General features: G+C 41.8%; 1 protein-coding gene across 1 annotated transcript in view; it reads right to left on the bottom strand.

The window, feature by feature from the left end:
* The window catches only part of LOC137326514 (neuroblast differentiation-associated protein AHNAK-like), an 84,866-nt gene extending 63,179 nt beyond the window's left edge, over positions 1 to 21,687 (bottom strand). Inside the window, exon 1 of the mRNA XM_067991667.1 lies at positions 21,580 to 21,687. The gene's annotated coding sequence lies outside the window, so the exon portion shown is untranslated. The remainder of the gene's footprint in view (positions 1 to 21,579) is intronic.
* Positions 21,688 to 23,782: the final 2,095 nt, after the last annotated feature.

Raw genomic sequence — 23,782 nt, 5'->3', positions numbered from 1 at the left:
CATCCCCGATTTTAATCTCTCCACCATTGGAGGCCATGCCTTCAGCTGCCTAGGCCCTAAGGTCTGCAATTCCCTCCCTAAACCTCTCTGCATCTCTACCTCGCTCTTCTCCTTTAAGACACTCCTAAAAACCTACTCTCTGACCAAATCTGTCCTAATATCTCCTTATGTGGCTCGGTGTCAAATTTAGTTTGATAATAGCTCCTGTGAAATGCCTTGGGACGTTTTATTATATTAAAGGTGCTATATAAATGCAAGTTGTGATAGAAGCATCCATCAAAATAAATCATATTGTGTAGTTGGTAAACATTGATTTACCGTTGAATGTTTCTATGTAGCTTTTAACTTGTCAGATTGGCTATATTTTTATAAATTTTGAAAAACACTTTAGTGCATTTATCAAATATCTTTCATCATAGCTAATTTATATTAGCCTTCCAAAAACACCTCCACTTGGTGCTTTTTGAACAGTAACAGACTGTGTTCTAAAACTGTGAGAACAAGGGGTACACATTATGATCTGATTGACCGGCTGCTCAAAATGTGCAAGCAACGCACCGAGTCTATGGAAATGAAGTCTGACCATGAAATTTGTTCGGGCCTCAGATGGGCTCCATTGATGAAAGGTGGTGGAGCCACACCACCCATCTCTTACCCACTGCAATCGACTCATGAAAATCTGCTGCATTGGGTTTACACCATCTCTCCCACTTTCAAAATTGACTGGCAAGTGCGGTACTTGCACCTGCTCCTTACATGACAAATAATGGGCCGGTGGCAGGGCCAAGGGTGGGGACTCCCTGAGCTGGGAACTCGTGATCCGGGCCATTGTGGGGATCAAGTATATCAGTGGCGGCCGGCACATAGAAAGAAGAAAGAAAGAACTTGCATTTCTATAGCGCCTTTCATGACCTCAAAATGTCCCAAAGTGCTTTACAGCCAATTAATGAGATTTGAAGTGTAGTCACTGTTGTAATGTAGGAAGCACGGCAGCCAATTTGCACACAGCAAGGTCCCACAAACAGCAATGAGATAGTGACCAGATAATCTGTTTTAGTGATGTTGATTGAGAGATATATTGGCCAGGACTCCGGGGAGAATTCCTCTGCTCTTCAAATAAGGCCATGGAATCTTTTACGTCCACCTGAGAGGGCAGACGGGGCCTCGGTTTAACGTCTCATCCGAAGGACGGCATCTCCGACAGTGCAGCACTCCCTCAGTACTGCACTATAATGTTCTTGTAGAAGACCTTGGGTTAGGTGTCAGTTAGAATACTGTGTCCAGTTTTGGCCCCCTCACTGGTAGGTGATGTAGAGGCCCTGGACAGAGGTTCAGAGGAGGGCCATTAAATTGATACCTAGTTTAAAGGGCCTTAGTTACCACGATTGGCTTAGAGAGCTAGGTCATTTTCCTCTAGAAAAGCATAGATTTCAGAGGGATTTGATTGATTTGTTTAAATAATGAAGGGATTAGACTGTGACCATATGGAAAGACTATTTGAGTTAGATAAGTTAGGGAGAACTGGGGACATGCGTATTAATTACGTAAGCATAGAACTAGATTAGATGCCAGGAGGTTTTGGCTCAAGTTGCTGGTTCATGAAATGAGTACAGATTCACTGCAAGTGTTCAAAAGGGAGTTGGATGAGTTTCTAGCTGTGGCTGATATCACAACATACAGAAGATAGGTGGGGTGTTGGACGATGTGCCTCATGGTCACTGTGGTCACCTGGAACTCGTTTTAATCGCCTTTTGGGGCTGGAGAGGAATTTCTCAGATTTTTTTCTTTGAATTGACCTAGGGCTCTATCTCTCCTAGGTGTTTACATGGCTGCTTGTGGTTTGGAGGTGTTGAGGATCATGATGCTCAGTTGCACAATGACGGTATGGGACAGGCACAATGGTGGTCGTTCCCAGTCTGTCATTTTCATGTTTGTATGACTCTAATGATTGGTTTAGATTTGGTTCAAATCAAGCTGTCTCAAACACATTGAATCTAGGCCAGCTGTTGGTACAAGAACTCCCTCCCCAACCATTCTACTTACATAGCTACTTTATAACATTAATTCCTTTACCTCTAATTCAAAGGCAGCCCATAAATGCATAACCTATAGACCCAAAAATTAACTTCAAACAAATGTTTCTTAGACCACAGGCCTAGCATCTCCAGGCCATCTGCTCAACAACTTCAGGTACTAATGAACACTAATCTAGTTCTATGCTTACGTAATTTATACGCATGTCCCCGGTTCTCCCTAACTTATCTAACTCAAATAGTCTATCCATATGGACACAGTCTAGTCCCTTCATTATTTTAAACAACTCAATCAAATCTCTCTGAAACCTATGCTTTTCTAGAGGAAAGAGACCTAGCTCTCTAAGCCAATCGTGGTAACTAAGGCCCTTTAAACTAGGTATCAATGTAATGGCCCTCCTCTGAACCTCTATCCAGGGCCTCTATATCACCTACCAATGAAGGGGCCAAAACTGGACACAGTATTCTAATTGATGCCTAACTCAAGCATTTAATTTTTTCTCAAACAGGTGCCCCATGCCTCCCTCACCAGACATACCAAAGTCCCGTGTGCACTGCCTTGATAGCTTTATTTGCAGTAAAATATCAATCCAGATATCATCTGATCTCACTTAAAACTATAAAATTGCAGCAGGACACTTTAATTGATGCCATAGGCCGGCACATGTCAGGGTATTATAAGTGTGACTCTGGTGCGATTGAAATGTTAGCAAATTCCTCTATATATCTTAAAATAAAAATGTAATAACATTTTGCCACAAAAATGAAATAAATGTTTCAGGTGCTTTTCTCATTACATTAATGGTAATATTTTAGAGTACAATGTTTGTTCAATAACTGTTTGTGTACCTCTAATGATTCATTGCAGTTTGACTTTCATTCCAGAAGTGTTTAGATTACGCTGTTTAATGTAGGACACAGACAGAAATCTAATAGCTACCATACACAGCAGATTTTTTTTACTCCAGTATGTTAAGTATCTATGTGCTACATATATATGTTGTTAAGAATGGATATGTTCCAGTTATGCATGTTTAAAAGCTGGATATGTGGATATGTTGCAGATGCATAATAAAACACTGAAATTCTGCAAAGGTTCTCCTTAACCTCTCACTGTAATTACAATAGGAGATCAGGAAAACTCCTGTGGAATTTCTAATTATAAGTCTTGTCAAAAGTGAACATGTTTAAATTGTGTAAGTCTGTATGTTTATGAAGAAAGATATAATTAAAATTGGGTTGGAGGGTACTACAAGGCTGAAACACATTTGAAGGAACCTGCTGACACCAATCACAAGAGTGAACCTTCCTGCATTACAATAGAGCACAACAACTTGTATTTACATGGTGCAGCTAATGCAATAACATATATCCCAAGAGGCATCACATAGGATAGCATTGACATCAAGTAGGAATAGATAAATTAGGAGACATGGCCAAATACAGGGTTGAAAAGATAGGTTTTAAGGAGGATTTAACAGTAGGGAGAGACGAGGTTTAGGCAGGGAATTCTAGAGAGTAGGACTGAGACAGCTGAAGGCTCTATCACTGAAAGAGGAGCAGAAGGCTTGGTGCTGTGTGCACAGGAGGCCGCAAAATATTTTATATGGTAATATGAAAAATATCAATCACCATAAAAAATAATTTAGGCCAAAAAAGTCTTCCAGATGGTTACTGTGCTGTAACGTCACCATTGCTATGGATTTCACCTCCGCCCTCCATGAGAAGTTTCTGAAGATGTTATGTGATGTGACATATTGACAGAGTACAACAGCAGTTATGACCAAGGTCATTAGGATTAACCCTTCATATAGTAAGAAGAGTCAGTAATTCAGAACATTTTTATTGCAGTGTTCCAATGGCCTGTATGTCTTGTATTCCACTTGGCTATATTTATAAGTCATCTAGCATGAATTACAAGAGAATATGTTCCAGTTGTATCAATCTATAAATCATTAAACATAGTTATGAGTTAATATGTTGATATAATCCCACATTTTTATGATATTGTAAAGTTAGTTCTTACCTAAATATATTTTCATAGAAAACATAGAGGTTTAAAAAAAATCTATCTTTGTGTGAATTGCTCCTACTTAATCTCGTTGTCAGCACTGGTGCATTTGCAATGATGTTCATGCAGAGGATTATAGTCATTTTACTGTCCTAGAGTGTTTGGGATTTTTCTCCATGGACATTTTGAAAAATGTTGAAAATACTTGATAAATATCTACATGGAGTTAAGAAGTATCCACGTGAAAATGCATTTCTATTTTTCCCTTTTCTAGTGGGAGAAATGGTCCCTTAGCCATCTCATTGTTTCCTTCCCTGATTGTAGATTTGTTGATTTGTCTGTTTGAATTCTTTTGGTTTATTGTTGAAGGGTAAGAGAGAAGTCAGAACTTTGATTCTACACACGTTATACACCAGAGGAAAGAAACAGACCACATGTGGCAACGACTCATGAGAACAGTGTTTGTAACTTTTTTTTACCTCAGGTTTGGTCATCAGTTCCTTTAATGATGAGAATCTAGAAACATACTTCAAACCAGAAATCAAACAAACATTGGCAATAGAGACTAAAACTTATTGGGGAGAAATTGGCCCACGCCATGCTCAATTTCTGGGTGCCAAATGAGTGTTCGGGGGACGAATTTTGGGCAGTGGTATCCTGCACCAAATTGGAAGTTGTCAACTTTCGAGTGTCCACACTACCCACCTGAAACAGGCGTTAGCCCCTCTGAATATGCTAATTGGGGGCCTGACACCTGCTTTGGGACCCCACTCCTAAATTCTGATTCCACAATAGTACTGGGGGCCACTGGTGGCCCAAGTTTGCCTACCCCCCGTCGCGTCTGCCTCCACCTTCTCGCAGGAGATACCCGTGAGCCAGCTCAGCGTCCGAGCCAGCCCAATTTTGCAAAGGCCTCAACTGGCGAGCTACATTGGGTCTGCAGCTGACGGCTTTTATGGAAATACGGCCCAAGCTCATTTGGGAGCAAGCTTTGGGCCAACATCATCAGGTCCAGGTAAAACCAATTTCTCGGCTATTGAATTTGTACGTATGAAATCTAGGCTGCGGGGTTCAATTGGTTGAACACTGAACCAAGGCTAACAGATCTTGGATTCAAATTGCATCAGGGTTTGTTCACTTTTTCTTCCTTCCAATGTGGATAAAACAAGAATTGTCTTAGAAAATAAAATACTATAACAACTGAACAGTATTTGCCACATTATTGCAATGGAAATAGGATTGAAGGCTGGAATAATAGGTCATACCTTATTGGAGACTGACTTCCATGCCATTTATAGTTTTATAACATTTATAGTTTTCCATAGATACTGAATCCTAAGCAATAAAGAGGAGTCTTTTGACAGACATAAAAAAGCAAAGCAATCTCTTACTCAAAAAAAATGGCATTGATGAATTTCCTGTTACAGTTCTTCATGAGTCTTAATAGACCATCTAAGATGTGGGAGGCTGAGCCATTGGAATCCAGATCTCTGTGACCTGGTGAGTCATGGACAGAACCTTCCTCTTGAAGCTAATCACTGCTAGCCAAGACTATAGGATGACTAATAGTGTATGTAGCACCCACATACATCATGTGGTGGGAGTTTAGGGCTCATTTTGATAAACTGGAGAGTGTATACAAGCTGCAATGCATAATTTTTAATTAAAATGCTTTTCCTCTTTTGAAAACATTCAAAACTTACTGGGCTGACTTCTGTATTTGCTCCATTATTCCAGCACTGTTTTTTTGAAAGCTTTCTTTCCCATGCACTTGCTAGGGAATTGTGTTTGTGATAAAGATGTGCATTATAATTCTGAAAAAACAAACTACACGACGAGTTGAACAGAGCATTATTTAAACAGCTGTGCCTGAGATTTTCTGCCGGTGGTAATATTACTGCTCTATCTAACCTTCACCAGGTAAAACTTATCCTGGTGGTTACTATCCACATCTGTAGAATACAGAAATCTGGGGTGGGGCAGGGAAATTACCATCTGCTGCTAATTTTGCCTACTTCCAATGTCAGCAGTAATAAAGAGAAAAAAGCAGCTCTTAACACCGTGTAATGATTTTCAGAGACTGGGCTGTGAAAAGGTGGAGTTAATGCTCTTCTCACTACTGGGGAAGGGGAGGGGAAGTTAAATATATAAGGCAAAACTCACAAGATTCTGTGGAGAGAAAGGGAGAGAGACGAAAACTGCAGGGCTGTTGCAATTTCTGACTTGTGTCGTTGCAGTAGATTCTTTCTTCATCACATGAGCATTAAGCATCACCTAGGTGGTGTGCAGCGAGGAAAATTGGGCAGGGAGCAATTGCACGCCTGGAACAGATCCAGCCACTAGGCCCATATCACCCACCGACTGCAACATTGCAGTTGATGCCGTTCCAAATTGCGTATTTTTAAACTACTGAAACCAATTTTGACAGTATTAAGCTAAGAATAAATGATGACATTTATGGAGTGTGCATAAAGAATGACCACCTGAAAAATCTGGGTTTTGTTTTGAAAATATAATGTTTCTTAGAAAACCACACAATTATGTTATTTTTAGGTCAATTGATCCTGTCAAACATGTGGATATGGGATCAGGCGGGAAAGTGGTGTTGAGATCGATGATCAGCCATGATCTTATTGAATGGCGGAGCAGGCTTGAGGGGCCATATAGCCAACTCCTGCTCCTATTTCTTTTGTTCTTATGGATAAGATAACTGACTGAAGGGAAAAATAATGTTTGTTCTTGGATAATCCTACAACACATAAACCTCCTGCCAGGTGTTTTAGATTTACCAAAGACAAGCAATTTATATAGAAGTTTCTCAGATCATGGTGGAGGTTTTAACACTGACATTATTGTTATCCCTCACATAAACACCTTAAGACAAATGAATTTAGGGAGTCTGAAAATATGTTGATAAGCAGTCAGACAAATGTAAATGCTGAAAGAGATAGATATCTGAATTAATGACTTTTCAGATGCATTAATGGTTACTTGTACATAAATATTTTCTTCATCAGTTCCCAATCTGTAAATGCCATAATAAAGTTAGGCTTTCTCCATTTCACCAGAACAAGCATGATCAATCAAAGATATGGGCTGAGAAATTCAATTTCCACCTGAAATGGGTGCAAAGTTGGCGGAGCTGCCACTCTGCCCGCCCGTTCATGCTGCCACAAGGCCTGAACCAAAATTCAGCTTTGGGCCTTATTTAAATAGTGAACTGCGGGCACCAAACAGGCACCCTGCTGCAAGCCGCTGGATGTGGAAGGGTGGTGGTGATGGAATTGGCCAGCCCCTACATTGACCCGGCTGGCAGGTCGGGTCTGGGAGGAGGCAGAGCAATCACGAGGCGGGGGGGGGGGGAATGGGGGGTGGGGGAGGAGATGCCTCAAATGGGCCGACAGTGGGTTGGAGTTTTTTGTGGACTCAGGAGGAGCACCCCTGCTTATTCTGGGCCCAAAATATTGAAAACTATTTCCTGGGCCGTTTTTTGAGCGGCCTCCAGCGGTCCCTTTAAGGACCAGTGGTTAGACTGCTCAACACTTAGTACATTTGGGCAACACTCCACCCATTTGTACCTGAATTTTGCAGTCGGGATGGTGTAGGACCCCAATTTGCGTATTTAAGTAGCCTTAAGCCTGTTTCAGGTTGACAGGCTGCTCACCCGTTTACAGCCCTGCCTGAATATTGCATCAGGCACAAATACTTGCATTTTTCAGGCGCAAAGCGGGCTGCTGTAAGTTGAATTTCTTTCCCATGGTTCTACTTTATTTTAAATATAGATAGAACACCTACTTTATCCACAGATAATCCAGCAAATTTGCTTGTTATGATGTACTGTTTTTGGAATGATATAATCTCTGCTTTGGGAGTCTCACAGAAAAAAATAAACAGTACAAAAATAAATAAATATAATGCACCAATCTCAAATTTGAAAAAGTGGAAACAGTTTAAGCCTAAACGGCACAGGCACAATGGGCCGAATGGCCTCCTTCTGTGCTGTTAGATTTAATGAATCTATATTCCAACATACCAAAGTTGGATTGATTCCAACCAGTTCAAGGTTCCTTCTTTTCATGGAACTATTCCAAGGGAAAAAGATTGTTGTAAATCTCGTATGACTGTATATCTGACAGGGTTACAATATATAGTGGACAATCCATGACAGTATTGGTAGGAGTGACCACCGCACAATCCTCGTGGAGATGAAGTCCCGTCTTCGCACTGAGGACACCATCCAACGTGTTGTGTGGCACTACCACCGTGCTAAATGAGATAGATTCAGAACAGATCTAGCAGCTCAAAACTGCGCATCCATGAGGCGCTGTGGGCCATCAGCAGCAGCAGAATTGTAATCCAGCACAATCTGTAACCTCATGGCCTGGCATTTTCCTCACTCCATCATTACCAACAAGCCAGGGGATCAACCCTGGTTCAATGAAGAGTGTAGGAGAGCATGCCAGGAGCAGCACCGGACGTACCTAAAAATGAGGTGCCAACCTGGTGAAGCTACAACTCAGGACTACATGCATGCTAAACAGCGGAAGCAACATGCTATAGACAGAGCTAAGCGATTCCACAACCAACGGATCAGATCAAAGCTCTGCAGTCCTGCCACATCCAGTCGTGAATGGTGATGGACAATTAAACAACTAACGGGAGGAGGAGGCTCTCCAAACATCCCCATCCTCAATGATGGCGGAGTCCAGCAAGTGAGTGCAAAAGACAAGGCTGAAGCATTCGCAACCATCTTCAGCCAGAAGTGCCGAGTGGACGATCCATCTCGGCCTCCTCCCGATATCCCCACCATCACAGAAGCCAGTCTTCAGCCAATTCGATTCACTCCACGTGATATCAAGAAACGGCTGAGTGCACTGGATACAGCAAAGGCTATGGGCCCCGACAACATCCTGGCTGTAGTGCTGAAGTCTTGTGCTCCAGAACTAGCTGTGCCTCTAGCCAAGCTGTTCCAGTACAGCTACAACACTGGCATCTACCCGACAATGTGGAAAATTGCCCAGGTATGTCCTGTCCACAAAAAGCAGGACAAATCCAATCCGGCCAATTACCGCCCCATCAGTCTACTCTCAATCATCAGCAAAGTGATGGAAGGTGTCGTCGACAGTGCTATCAAGCGGCACTTATTCACCAATAACCTGCTCACCGATGCTCAGTTTGGGTTCCGCCAGGACCACTCGGCTCCAGACCTCATTACAGCCTTGGTCCAAACATGGACAAAAGAGCTGAATTCCAGAGGTGAGGTGAGAGTGACTGCCCTTGACATCAAGGCAGCATTTGACTGAGTTTGGCACCAAGGAGCCCTAGTAAAATTGAAGTCAAGTCAATGGGAATCAGGGGGAAAACTCTCCAGTGGCTGGAGTCATACCTAGCACAAAGGAAGATGGTAGTGGTTGTTGGAGGCCAATCATCTCAGCCCCAGGGCGTTGCTGCAGGAGTTCCATTCGCAACCCCTCAAGTAATGAAGCAGTCCGAGCCCGCATGCAGCAAGACCTGGACAACATCCAAGCTTGGGCTGATAAGTGGCAAGTAACATTCGCGCCAGACAAGTGCCAGGCAATGACCATCTCCAACAAGAGAGAGTCTAACCACCTCCCCTTGACATTCAACGGCATTACCATCGCCGAATCCCCCACCATCAACATCCTGGGGGTCACCATTGACCAGAAACTTAACTGGACCAGCCATATAAACACTGTGGCTACAAGTGCAGGTCAGAGGCTGGGTAATCTGCGGCAAGTGGCTCACTTCCTGACTCCCCAAAGCCTTTCCACCATCTACAAGGCACAAGTCAGGAGTGTGATGGAATACTCTCCACTTGCCTGGATGAGTGCAGCTCCAACAACATTCAAGAAGCTCGACACCATCCAGGACAAAGCAGCCCGCTTGATTGGCACCCCATCCACCGCCCTAAACATTCACTCCCTTCACCACCGGCGCAATTATCAAAAAACACCTTACAAATATATTGTATGGAACTAATTCCTATCACACAATGATGTGGTCTTTCAATTCTGTCACAAATGGCTATAATATGCTTGTATTTGTTGTGTGATACTGGCTATGTATTGTAATTAGATAACTTGTGAGATTTGCTGCACCTGGCAGCATGAGGGAGCTATATTACCCTCCATGGTTGAAGTCACAATTTATGAAGCATCTTCCTCTATCACTGCTGAAATGAAGCAACTCCCTTATATTGTATAACTTTGTAACTCCCTCTCAGCTGTCAGTTAATGTGCAAACACATTCTTCTTTCGATCTCATTCTGATTGACACTGTTATGGTATTTGATTGGAGAGTTGGAATGTTACTACAAATGGAACATCCGTGTCCCAGTTTCTTCATTGCCAACATCGACTGCCACCCAGCTTTGTGCTCACCTCTCACGCCACTTTTTGATTGAATCCCTTCAACTTGGCTGCCATCCTGCTAACAAGTCCAAGATATCCCTGGTCAAAGTTACCAACTGCAAGCTTTGTGACTGCAAACACGGCCCAGTTATCATTTCTTGTGCTCCTTGTCTATGGCCTTCAACCGCTGCATCCTCCTCCACCGTCTCTCCTTTGTAGTCCATCACTGTGGGACTGCCCCATCATGGTTCTTACCTGCCCCAGTGTAGTCAGCACATCTTCTGCAATGGTTTCTCTCCCATTCTTGCACCGTCACCTCCAGCATGCCCCAACATGACATGTTTGGCCACCTGCTATTTCTTTATCAAATGCTGCCCCTGATGACATTATCCGTAACATAGGGTCAGCTTAACTGTATGCTGACAACATCCTGCTTTACCTCTCTACCAACACTCTTGACTTATACTGTTACTTTGCTCTCTGAACGAACCAAAACTTGCCCAACTTAGTATTGGCAACACTGGAGCTATCTGTTGGGCTCCGAACAGAAACTCTGCCCCACCCCACCCCCAATTCTATACCCTTACCAGCTGCTTGCTCAAGTTGAATCCAATGGATCGAACGTCAGTATCCTGTTTCCTGAGCTGTACTCCAAACCCCATATCATATCCATTACCAAGGATGTTATTACCAACTCTGTAAAATAGCCTGCCTCTGTCTATACCTCAATGAAACACTCATTCACACCTTCATCACCTCCAGTCCAAACTTCTCAAAAGCTCTGCTCACTAGTTTCCTGACCTCCACCTTACATAAAGTCCAACTCCCTACCTGCATTATTTCCTACTCACCTATCACATGTCCTCACTGATCTCCATTGCCTCCCCCATCCTACCTCTATTTTCCTGCAGCTCCAAATTCCAGTGCGCACTGTCTGCTGGTCCAACTCCAATGTAGTGTCCCACTCTCTTCATCCACCATTCGTGGTAGCATCTTCAGCCACAGCAGCCCTGCACTCTGGACCTCACCTCCCTGCTATATCTCTTCCAATCTTCAAAAGTCTCTTCAAAGCCTACCTTTTCAAACATGCCTTTGGTCATCTCCCTAACTTTACTCCTAACTTCCATTCAATGTCTTTCCACTCCCCCTCTTTTCCTCCACCCCTGCTTTTTACGAAGCATCTTAGGCTGTTTTGATTTATTAAAGATGCTATATAAGTGTTAGTTACAGTTGCTGAATTTCATTATTGCACTTGTGAAGCTTATTACACACTTACTGTATACCAGAAATATTTCACTCGCTTATATTTTAATTCAAAGTAAGAATCTTTTGCACATATGTAGCTTTTAGTGGCATACAGGTTTTATATACAAGACAAAAAGACAAAGGTTTAAATTCCTATTTTTATGACTTTCTGTTTTTGGCAGAAACTCAGTATTTGCAGACTAAAAGCTATCTTTGTCCTAGGTTCCTGCTGCCAAGGAACTACAAAGGAATTTAGTGCCTTTCATACACCATTACACAGTATTAAAAAAAAATTAAAGCATTAAACCATGATGCTTGAGGGTTCTTATTCCTATAAACCAAATACCAAAAACCAGCTCCAATACAGATTTGGGTACATGCATGTATCCATTAGTGAGCTGGAACAGTCAGTTTAACGTAAAATTAAAAAAACAATTAGGCTGATTTATTCTTAATTTGACATCACAAACTTTAGAGACTCCTTAATTTGAACATGTACACTAATAAAAGAATTAACTAATTTACATAAATTATAATATTTACAGTTATGTAGCATCTTATCATGTTGAAACATTTCCAAGCACTTCACACTATGAATTATCTTTGAACTGCAGTAACTGAGCACAAGAAATGATAACTGGGCCGTGTTTGCAGATTTAATGAACAAAAGCAGTTAGCATCAATTTCCATTATTTTACCTGAATTAAACATTGTTTCTTGTAATATTTTCTCTGTTTTAATAAATGGTACATCAATTTTTGCTCCACCACAGTAAACACTTAAAAGCAAATGTGTAGAAATGAATTATGCCTCAATCCCCTCAAAAGCTATTTGCTTTTGCATACCTATCTGAGGAAAATAAAATCTTAATATACAATTCATGTAAACAAAATACAACTCACATTTATTAGCATGGTTAATGGCTCCATTCATTAATGAGCATTACTAGTTAGTTTAATGGCATTTAGTTGATAACCCTTGATTAACCACACTGACAATCTGTCATCGTGCCTAGTGATAAGCACATGGAAAGTATCAAAAAGCACAGTATTAAGGAAGTCAATTAAAAGTATAATTACTGCCATGCATAGACAACAACATGATCTCAAAGGGCTAAAATTATTCTTTAAAACGCCTAAGACTCAGAAAAACAGGTAGGCCAGGAGGGGTGGGGAGGGGCAGTAAAAAATTTTTAAATCTAAAACCCGCCTCCAACCTGCCCATTTCCGGTTTTAACAGAGGCAGGTCGAGGGGCGGGCAACCAAACTACTCTCAGGAGGCAAATCGGTCACTAACAGCTTTCAAGGAGGCCACGGGCCTCCATTTTAACAGCTTTTTTGTTTTTAACCCCTGAGGGCCGGGATTTCCGGGCCTTCTACTTCATGTCACGTGAGAGTAGGCGAGAAGGCCTGAAACAGCGGGTAAGTGCCTTTATAACACTGCTTGTGGTCCAGAAGGAGCAGGAGTGCTTCCCCCAGGCCCAACAAGCCTACCTGCAGCGACCCCTGCGACGATCTCCGACCTCCCCCATGATCTCCAACCCCCCCACGGCCGTCGACCCCCCCCCATGATCTTCGACCCCCCATGATATCCGACCCTGACCCCTGATGACCCTCGACTCCCCAATGACTCCTGACCCCAACCTCCGGTAAACCCTGACCCCGGCCCCCGATGACTCCCAACCCCCCCCCCCCGGTGACACCCCGACCCCAACCCCCCTCCCATGATCAACCCTCCCCCCATCTAAGACTTACCTTCTCGCATCCTCTTCCTCTTCTCCCATCTAACTGAGGCCAGCCTGTCAATCAGGCTGGCCTGTCAGGTGATGAAACATTCTTAAAAATAAAAGATGTCCTTATGCCAAAATCATAAAGACGTCAGGGAAACCCGGCTTTCCCGTCAGGAACTCCCCCCCCCGCCCCCCCCCCCCTGCCATCTTCCCACTCGGAGTTAGGCCCTTATGTCTGTGCCTGTCATTAACAGCTCTACGGAAACTAGAATTTCACCATCTGAGGAACTGCAGATGCAAACACTCATTCTACCAATCCACAGAGTGGCACTTCAGTGCGCTAACTGGCTACCTTCCCAACCACCTCTTTATATCAATTTGATTTTGCCCAGAAAAATTAAAATATTTAAAGATGTCTTGTTTATTCGAATATGCAAAAATTCAATTTGCAAAAGGGTCCTTCCCATCTATGTAAACAAATTGCTACAAAGCAACATAATGACAGCACTATTACCAGAATAAAGGCTTCTTTGAGAAGTTTTCAAAAACATATTTTGAGAAGTTTGGTGTTGTGCGTTTAGTTTTCTAATCTAGAGCTGCATGTACTACTGACATGAATCTCATGAGTAAGTCATGGGGGAGTAGCCTGCCCTTCCAAATGGATTAGTGGGCAGGCAAAGAGCATTCCAAGCTAAAAATAATTAGCAGTTCATGTGAGTCACATGGCATAAACCCAGACACTAATACTATAGCAGCCACCGTTAGTAAAATATCTTAGAGATTTTTGCTGCTACATATAAACACAGGAGTATCAGGAATATGGTGCTCAGAATGGCAGACATTTTCCTGATACAGAGGTTACCAAGGGTCAGGTGTATCACAGTTCAGGGGGGTGATTTTAAACCCCAAGAACGGGTGGGTTGATGGCGGGTGGGAGTTCAAAAAAGTTGTTTTTTGGGTTGCGACTGCAACCTGGCTTTATTTCTGGGTTTAACGTCAGCGTGTAAAAGTACAGGCTTCCCACTGGGAATGCAAAGTCCGAAAATTTTGCATTTGCGACCCAAAAAAACAACTATTTTCAACTCCTACCTGTCCCCAACCCACCCGTTCTTGGGGTTTAAAATCACCCCCCAGCTCACTCTGTCGTGATTGATATTTGTCTGCTGAAGTAAGCAATTGTGAGTTCTGTAATGTATTTTCTTCCACTTGCTGCAGCAGAATGAACTTGATTCCATGGATCCATTGTAATTCAAAGAAAGTAGAACAAGCAGCTTTAGTATTAGGAATTTCAGAATTTGCACTGATCAATGAGAGCATCGAATTTCAGTCACTGTTTAAATACAGTAAGCTGGTGCAGTTAGAGTGCGCACAGGGAGTTCTTTTTTAAATGATCAAATAATAAAAAAGAAAGTATTTCAAGCTAAAATAGTATTGTAGATTGCCTGCAAAAACAAAAATTATTAACTTGCTTTTATTCTATTATTAGCAAAATATCAGCATTTTATAGGGAGAAATTGTTCCTGAATTCTGATAAATCCACAACCAGTTTACTAGGGAGTTTTATTCTTGGATCATCAAGATGTCTAAACTGCAGGTAATGCTCAATTTGCAAATCCGCATAGCTAGGAAAAGGGGCCAGCCATTTAAGACTGAGATGAGGAGGAATTTCTTCACTCAGAGGGTTGTGAATCATTGGAATTCTCTACCCCAAAGGGCTGCGGCAGCTGAGTTGTTGAGTATATTCAAGGCTGAAATAGATAGATTTTTGGACTCTAGGGGAATCATGGGATATGGGGATCGGGCAGGAAAGTGGAGTTGAGATCGAAGATCAGCCATGATCTTATTGAATGGCGGTGCAGGCTCGAGGGGCCATAAGGCCTACTCCTGCTCCTGATTCTTATGTTCTTATGATCTAGCTCATTTAAATATTAAACATTAAATCCGCAATTCAATGTAAAATACTTAATAAAGTCATATTTTACACAAAAGTAATTACATTTCTAAATTATTCTGCTGTCTTTAATTAAGTGGACGTCAGTCACATCAAAACACATCATCATGTCACTTGTACGTGAAGTCACAATAACAAAATTGCTGCGCACCTTTTCTGGGTCGTCTCCAAACCCAAGTAAACGAGGTTTTTGAAACACTTCTTCAGGAAGACAGTGCCCTTTAAAACCTGGGTAATTGGGGAACTGTTTATGTTTGGATCATAATTTTGTATTTTGTGCTGCAGTTATATTGTACATACCATTTGAAACTGGTACCTGCTATTAGGAGGGTGTGAGTGGACAGTACTGAGTTATACAGTCCCACTCAGGCTGCTGTCTAGTTACAGGAAGCAGAGCTCTGTGAATGTGTACTTAAACTGGTGTCCAATTGCTGTGAAATTTGAAGTGTTAGAAAAAAATCAACAAAACAGTTAAATTAGAAACGGAAAGGTGGTCCAGCCAATCACCTGGCTCTTTACATTGGAGCCAAGCTAGAGTAATTTGAGAATAACTTCTCCAGGTGGTGTTGCCCAAATAACACCAATTCAGTTTCACTTATGCCTTAATTCTTGCATTACTGCAAAGCAGAAATATCTTTGCGATGACACAAAATGTCCATTGTTTTGTAATTGCAGTTTGAGTTTATACTTGGACAATAATTGCCACATAATGGGAGTTAATGGGGCCAATATCCTACATTGGGATTTTATGCTTTGGTCATCAGAATTAGAGATAGATCAGAAATTATTTATCTGATATAGGAGGTCATTATCATGGTGGATAGCAGAATATCTATGGATGTTGTCTACATGGACATTCAGAAGGCATTTGATAAGGTTTGGCACAAGAAATTATTTTCAAAAAATGGGAACTGGACAAAGGGACATAGCCAAACTAAGTGAGTAGGCAAAAATTTTGGTAGATGGAGTTCAATGTGGGGAAGTGTGAGGTCATTCACTTTGGACCTGAGAAAGACAAATCGGAATACTTTCTTAATGGGGAGAGACTAGGAGCTGTGCAGGAGCGAAAGGATTTAGATGTCCATGTACACAAATCACTAATACCGAGTGCATAGGTACAAAAGTTAATCTAAAAGGCTAATGGGTGTCGGCCTTTATCTCAAGGGAGTTGGAATACAAAAGTGAGGAAGTGATGCTTCATTTGTACAGAGCCTTGGTCAGACCTCATCTGGAGTACTGCGTTCGGTTTTGGGCACCACACCACAGGAAATATATATTGGCCTTGGAGGGAGTGCAGCACAGATTCAACAGAATTATACCAGGGCTTGAAGGGTTAAATTATGAGGACAGGTTGCATAAACTTGGTTTGTAGTCCCTTGAGTTTAGAAGGTTGATGGGTAATCTAATCAAGGGTTTAAAATGATAAAGGGATTCAATAGGGTAGATACAGAGAAACTATTTCCTCTGGTGGAGGAATCCAGAACAAGGGACGTAATCTTATAATTAGAGCTAGGCCAGTTAAGGGTGAAATCAGGAAGCAATTTTTTCACACAAAGAGCAGTGGAAATCTGGAACTCTCTCCCCCAAAACGCTGTGGATGCTGGGTCAATTGAAATTTCTAAGACTGAGATCAATAGAATTCATCTAGGGAAGGGTATCAAGGGATATGGAGAAAAGGCGGGTAAATGGAATTGAGATACAGATAGATCAGCCATGATCTAATAGAATAGCAGACCAGGCTCAAGGGGCTGTTCCTATGTTTCTATGATAGCAACACCATAGAATTAATTAAGATTTTTTTTCATATTTTAGTCTAAAAGGTGTGGTAAATATGCTAACATTGAACATGATTGCTTGGTAATTGAATCAGTTATTGATAAGATCAGACATTCAGAGATTATAGGCTTATTCAAAATGTATCATTGATTTACTGAGCAAAAGAGTGCACAGACAGTTAAATGCAAATCATACCACCTCATTCAAATAACATTTTATAATCAGTATATATGTCAATTACCAACTAATTAACAAAATGCAATTTTGTTTTTTTTGTCACTGTGCCAAGATTCTTGTGTAGCACAGAACTGCAAAACTAGATCAAATATACATACAGTAGTAAGCGATGCTTACAAATGCTAGCTCAACAGAGCCATTAGCTAATCATCTCTTTTTGATTTAAAATGTTTAATCAATTATTCACTACAGCTTTGTTTATTTCTCTGTTGACATGGGATAGGTGTAAAAACTTACAACACTACTTTTTAATTTAAAATATGACAGATGTGGAGCCTCACTTCATTAGTAACTTTATCCATTGTAGTTCATGTGGTGCCTGTTTACAGAACCCTTGTTCCAGAAACTTTCCAAGTTCCAAATTTGCCTCTATATTGCTTTAATAAATCGTTTTGATGATTCATACTGTTTAGAACAAAATTAGAAGCAAATTGATTGTTATAACACTGTACTGTAAAAGAAATTGATAATTTCTTGCTGCAAACAAAGAACTTGTATTTATATGACAACTTTCGCATTGGCAGAACGTCCCAAAGCGTTTTATAGTCAATGAAGTACTTTTGAAGTGTAGTCATTGTTGTAATATTGGCAAGTAACATGAATCTACACCAAAAAAGGCTTAAATTTGCCTTATAAAAGAGACCCATTAGCCCAGACGTGCTGCTTAGGTGGTGTTGTCCATACATCTGGGTTGTGTTATACGCAAGGCTCAAGCTGTCAAAATCAGAGGCGGGGCTGGAATCCCAGAAGAGATATCACAACACTTGTGATTGCTTGCCAGGGCTGCCGTCTTTATTGGGCAGAGCAGCAGTAAACCTTTCAGAGTAGTCCAGGCTTTATTCTGATCACTATATGTGAGCCTAGCAGTTCTGTGCTAAATCTCAGTTTACTTCTGTGTCAAAACCAATGCAGAGGGGAAAAGTAATTGATGTCAGACAGATTTATGGAACTATCACTCTAATTAATTAATTATTTATAACCTTGTTTTACAAAGCATCACCATTACTATAAAAAGGCATTCAGGAGAGAATATATTTTAGAACAAAACTAAAAACAATCCTGCATATTTCAAGAAGAATGAAGTAACCCTGGAGATTCAACAGTCAAACAAACAATGTAAAGTGATCAATGCCAAGATCTCTTTTTGGCACCAAGTTCTAAGTGCTATAGCACAAAACATTGTAAATGAGAAATACTGTGAAGCATTCACTGCATCCTGAGTTATAAATCTTAACTTCCTATTAATGGCTGAGAGAGTCCACAAAATGTTGATGTATGCACATGACTTGAAATGTTATAGCCACATACTGAAATAGGAGCCAACTTTTTAATTACCCTAAAAGACATAGCAATCAGAACATAAGCTGCTTTTTGCCCTTGTATTTCATATGATAAATCACACTGTGTCCACTGAATGCACAAGGGATAAACTAGTATGGATTAAAGTGTTCTCAATCCAATATGCAAAACATTATACATAAAAAGCCTTTGAAAAAAGTAATTTTTTCACAGAAATGCTGGAACAGGTTGTGTCTGGGTGATACCAAAAAGCTCAATCAAGATGGTCTTTTTTTGCTGACAAAACCTCGTCCAGTCTAACTTCACTATATGCACAAAATTCACTACACATACGAACAGTTCATCATTGTGTGTGAAAGACATGAACCATATGAACCTCATACAGTCATGTACTTTGGCAAAGAAATCTGTTGCCTATTTATGTATTATCAAAACTGTGTCTGAGATGCTGCATTTAACAACCCACTAGTGAGCTCAGAAGTTAAATATTTTGTGCAAAGATCGATTCAAGTATGTTTTCTTTATATGGCTAGTCTATGCATTTGATTCTATAAGAGCATCATCAACAACAACAACAGCAACAACTTGCACTTATATAGTACCTTTAACATAGCTAAGCGTCCCAAAGTGCTTCACAGGGGTGTGTAATCATACAAAATTTGACACCAAGCTGAGGAAGGACATATTAAGATGGGTGACTAAAAGATTGGTCAAAGAGATAGGTTTTAACATGGGTCTTAAAAGCACTAGAGAGAGGTGGAAAGGCGGAGAGGTTTAAGGAGGGAATTCCACAGCTTAGGGCCTAGACGGCTGAAGGTACAGTCATCAATGGTAGGGCAAAGGAAGTGGAGGACAAGGCCAAAGTTACAGGAGCACAGAATTATTGGAGGGCTGGTTACAGACATAGGGAGGGGCAAGACTGTGGAGGGATTTGAACACGTGGATGAGAATTTTAAAATTGAGGCTTTGGTGGACCGGAAGCCAGTGTAGGTTAGCGAGTACAGATTTGATGAGTGAACGTGATTTGGTGCAGGTTAGAATATGGGCAACAGGGTTTTGGATGAGCTCAAGTTTATGGAGAGTGGAAGATGGCAGGCCTGCCAGGATAGCATTGGAATAGTCGATTCTAGAGGTGACAAAAGCATGGATTAGGGTTTCAGCTGCAGATAAGCTGAAGCATGGGCGAAGACAGATGATATTTCAGAGGTGGAAGTAGATGATCTTTGTGATGTAGAGGATATGGGGTTGGAAGCTCAGCTCAGGATTAGATAGGACGCTGGGGTTGCGAACAGTCTGGCTCAGCCTGAGACAGTGGTCAGGGAGAGGGGATAGATTAGTGGTGAGGGAACAGAGTTTGTGGTGGGGACCAAAGACAATGGCTTCAGTCTTCCCAATGTTTAATCCGGGACTGGGTGTTGGACAAGTAGTCTGACAACACAGAGGCAGTGGAGAGGCAGATATGTAAAGTCATGCAAATTCACTTTGTGAGCGAAGTACACAAAGTGTTACTACTTCATTAAATAGTTGATGGGAAATAACATGAAGTAGGGTGGCCTTATATTTTACCAAATGCTACTGTGCAGAAACTAATACTGTGATTTGCTGCTCAAAATGTGTTGAGCAGTTACTTACTTTCTGCACTAGCTGTGAGATAGTACTTGATTACTGTAGGATGTATATGATAACTTCCAAGTACGTTATATACTCTGATGTTGCTATGCATTATACACCAAATGGTTAATGTGGCTGCTGATTGGTTTATTTTTTCTGGTACACACCCTAGTTAAACTCTGTTCAGTCTTAAGATACTCTCCTTTCTGTAAACTCATATACTTTTAAATACAGCATATTTATCTATGTAATCATTTATATCAAACACTAAGCTTTAGATTGCATTCTAATAACAATTTGGCAATTTTTTGCATTGATCCAAAGGATTTACAGGAAATATTTTACAAAATTCAAATAACTCACAGTAGTTTTTATTAATTCAGGCAGCTTATGGTTAAACTTTACTCTGGTTCGCCTGTTTGCCAGTTAATATTCAGCTGCTTTCATTCCCAGTCCCAACATACACAATGCTTAACATCCTTTCTTTCGTTACTGTTTGGCCCAATTGCTCCTTACTTTCTGTGCAATTTGCAGTTGAGATAAATAAGACAATCCAAATGAAAAGGTAGTTTACATTAGTTCTCATTTGATTTTGTAATAAATGGGAGATAATGTTTTCTTTGTTAAATGATGTACATATTTTGCATCATTTGGGATTACCCCGAATTTGAAATTTATTTTTTTACCTTCAATAATTTTAGCAAAAAAAGTAATATTCATTTCTACTTCTATGTTAAAATTATCAAGCAGAGGAAAATATAGCTTAAATTTGCCTTTTAAAGTTAATCAAAATGCTAATGGCACGTTTTCCACGGTTGGAAATTCTGACCTTGTGTGATTCGTACACAACATGGTAATCAAAACCATAGTGTACATGCCTGAAGTTCTTGCCCTTTAGATATGCAGTTGCATGATCTTTCCCTTTACAACTGTCTTGACCAAACACCGTTTTTCTATTTTTTTTACTGCCACAGCCCTTGTTTCCTGAGTCAAGTTTCCTTGGCAAAAATATTAAATAACCAGGAGTGATATTTTGATCCTGCACACATCTTAATAAGTACCAGACCAACACTCTCACTTATATCCTGGGGATCCAGTAAACACATTCAAAAAGCTTGTCTCATAATATGAATTTAACAACAAATGCTGAATAGAAGTTTACATTCTTCTAATTTGGCTTCAACAGGATAGATAGAACCTTATAGAATAAGAAACAATCTATGATTAAGATTTTCAGTTTGAGGTACTCAATTCTACTTTTACTGCAGACTCTATTAACTTAGCAGATAAGGGAAAAAGGCAATCCTAAAACTTACCAGAAGATCTTGTAAAGTTCTAAACCAGGGAATCTTAAGAATTTGTAGAAACTAGCCCTGAAATGTCGAGCCCTGAACGCCAGCCCTGGCTGCTGCTTTCTACCAGTGTATGAGTGACAACTGAGCAGAGTTTTTTGTGAAACTAGTTTCTTCTATGTAAGGATTAAGGGGGCGGTCCATCAGAGTCAAATTTGACTGGGTCTCTACTAGTCTAGCTGCCTAACCAAAACTAAAGTAGTGTCGTCAAGGCTAATATCCTTTGAAATTGAAACCCACAGTTTTAAAGCAACAACTGGACTGCTGCATTTAGACCAAGGCTGAGCAATCAAAGATCCCTTTATTTCCAGTTTAGACACAGTAATTTAAGAATAATTCAATTGGTATAAACTGTACTTTTCTGGATCTTACACAGCAAGCTATTTTCCCTGAACAATAACAACATGCATTTATATATAACATAGAAAAATGTCCCAAGAGGCTTCACAGAGGCATAATCCGACAAAAATGGATGCCGAGTCAGAGAGATAGTTGAAGGGGTGACCTAAACTTTGGTCAAAGAGGCGGGTTTTAAGAAGGGTCTTAAATGAGGAGAGGGAGGTGATGAGGCAAAGAGGTTTAGGGAGGGAATTCCAGAGCTTGTGACCTAGACAGTTGAAGACATGACTGCCAATGGCGGGGCAAAGGGAGGGGGTAATACACAGGAGGCCAGAGTCAGAGGGATGCAGAGCTCTTGGAGGGTTGTGGGGCTGGAGGCAATTACAGTGCTAGGGAGGGGTAAGGCTATGAAGGCATTTGAAAACAAGGATGAGAGTTTTAAATTGGAGGCATTGGGGGACTGGGAGCCAATTTAGGTCAGTGAGTACAGGGGTGATGGGTGAGTGAGATATGGGGGTAAATTTTAACTTCCAGCCTGGAAGGGAGCGGGGGATTGATTTCTGGCTGCGAAACCCGGAAGGTAATGAGGACCATCAATTGCACTTCTGGGTTTCGCGCCCAGCAGCCAGCCTGATTGACAGGCTGGCTGGCTGTCGGGCAGAAAGGCCTGCTGCAGCAGGTGCAGCCGTGGATCAAAGGGAGTGAGGGAGGGTTCATAAGCCCGGGAGAAGATCGGGGGGGGGCCGGGGATAAGATCGGGGGTGAGCCCAGGGAGAAGATCGGGGGGGGGTGCGGAGAGAAGATCAGGGGGTGCCTGGGGAGAAGATCGGGGGGTGCGGAGAGAAGATCGGGGGGTGCGGAGAGAAGATCAGAGGGTGCCCGGGGAGAAGATCGGGGGGTGCGGAGAGAAGATCCGGGGGTGCCCGGGGAGAAGATCGGGGGGTGCGGAGAGAAGATCGGGGGGGGAGGGCAGGGAGAAGATCGGTGGAGGTGGCTGAGGAAGAGATTGGGGGCTGAGAAGATGATTGGGGGGCTGAGGAAGAGATCGGGGGGCTGAGAAAGAGATTGGGGGGCTGAGAAGAAGATCGGAGATCGCTAGAGGTCGGGTGAAGAGTCAGAGGTAGGTGGGAGTCCACCATGGGGGGGTGTGGGTCAGCCGAAAGCGGGGGTCCTGTCGACCAGGTAAGCTTGTTGGGTCTGAATGAAGCACACCTGCTCCTCTGGGCCCACAAGCAGTACAATAAAGGCACTTGCCTCATGGATCTGGCCCTTCCCGCCTGCTTTCACCTGACGTGAATCGGAAGCGATGGGAAAACCGAAAAGGTAAGGTTAAATTTATTTTATTATCGCAATACACAAAATATTAAGTACTTCAAGTATCTCAGTGAGGTACTTTGCCCTTTTCAGTATCGGCCTGCTGGCTTTAAGTGGGGGCGGGACTTCCTGATGTCTGCTCTCCACAGGCAGACAAATGAGACTGGGTTAAACCCAGAAGCAGGCGTTTTGGAGCCGGGATCCGGTCCCACTCTGAAAACGGATTATTTTTACTCCCCACCCGCCCCCAACCCACCCGTTCTTGGGGGTTAAAATTTATCCCATGGTGTAGAATAGGATACAGATGGCAGAATTTTCGATAAGCTAAAGTTCATGGAGGGTGGAAGCCGGCCAGGAGGGCATTGGAATAATCGATGCTGGAGGTGACAATGACATGGATAAGGGTTTCGGAAGCAGATGGGCTAAGGCAGAGTTGGAGAAGGGTGATGTTACAGAGGTGAAGTAGGTGGTCTTTGTGATGGAGACGATATGGGGTTGGAAGCTCAGATAAGTG

Source organism: Heptranchias perlo, chromosome 10, assembly GCF_035084215.1.
Source record: "Heptranchias perlo isolate sHepPer1 chromosome 10, sHepPer1.hap1, whole genome shotgun sequence".
In the NCBI taxonomy this organism is placed as follows: Eukaryota; Metazoa; Chordata; class Chondrichthyes; order Hexanchiformes; family Hexanchidae; genus Heptranchias; species Heptranchias perlo.
This window is presented reverse-complemented; position numbering and strand designations above follow the sequence as displayed.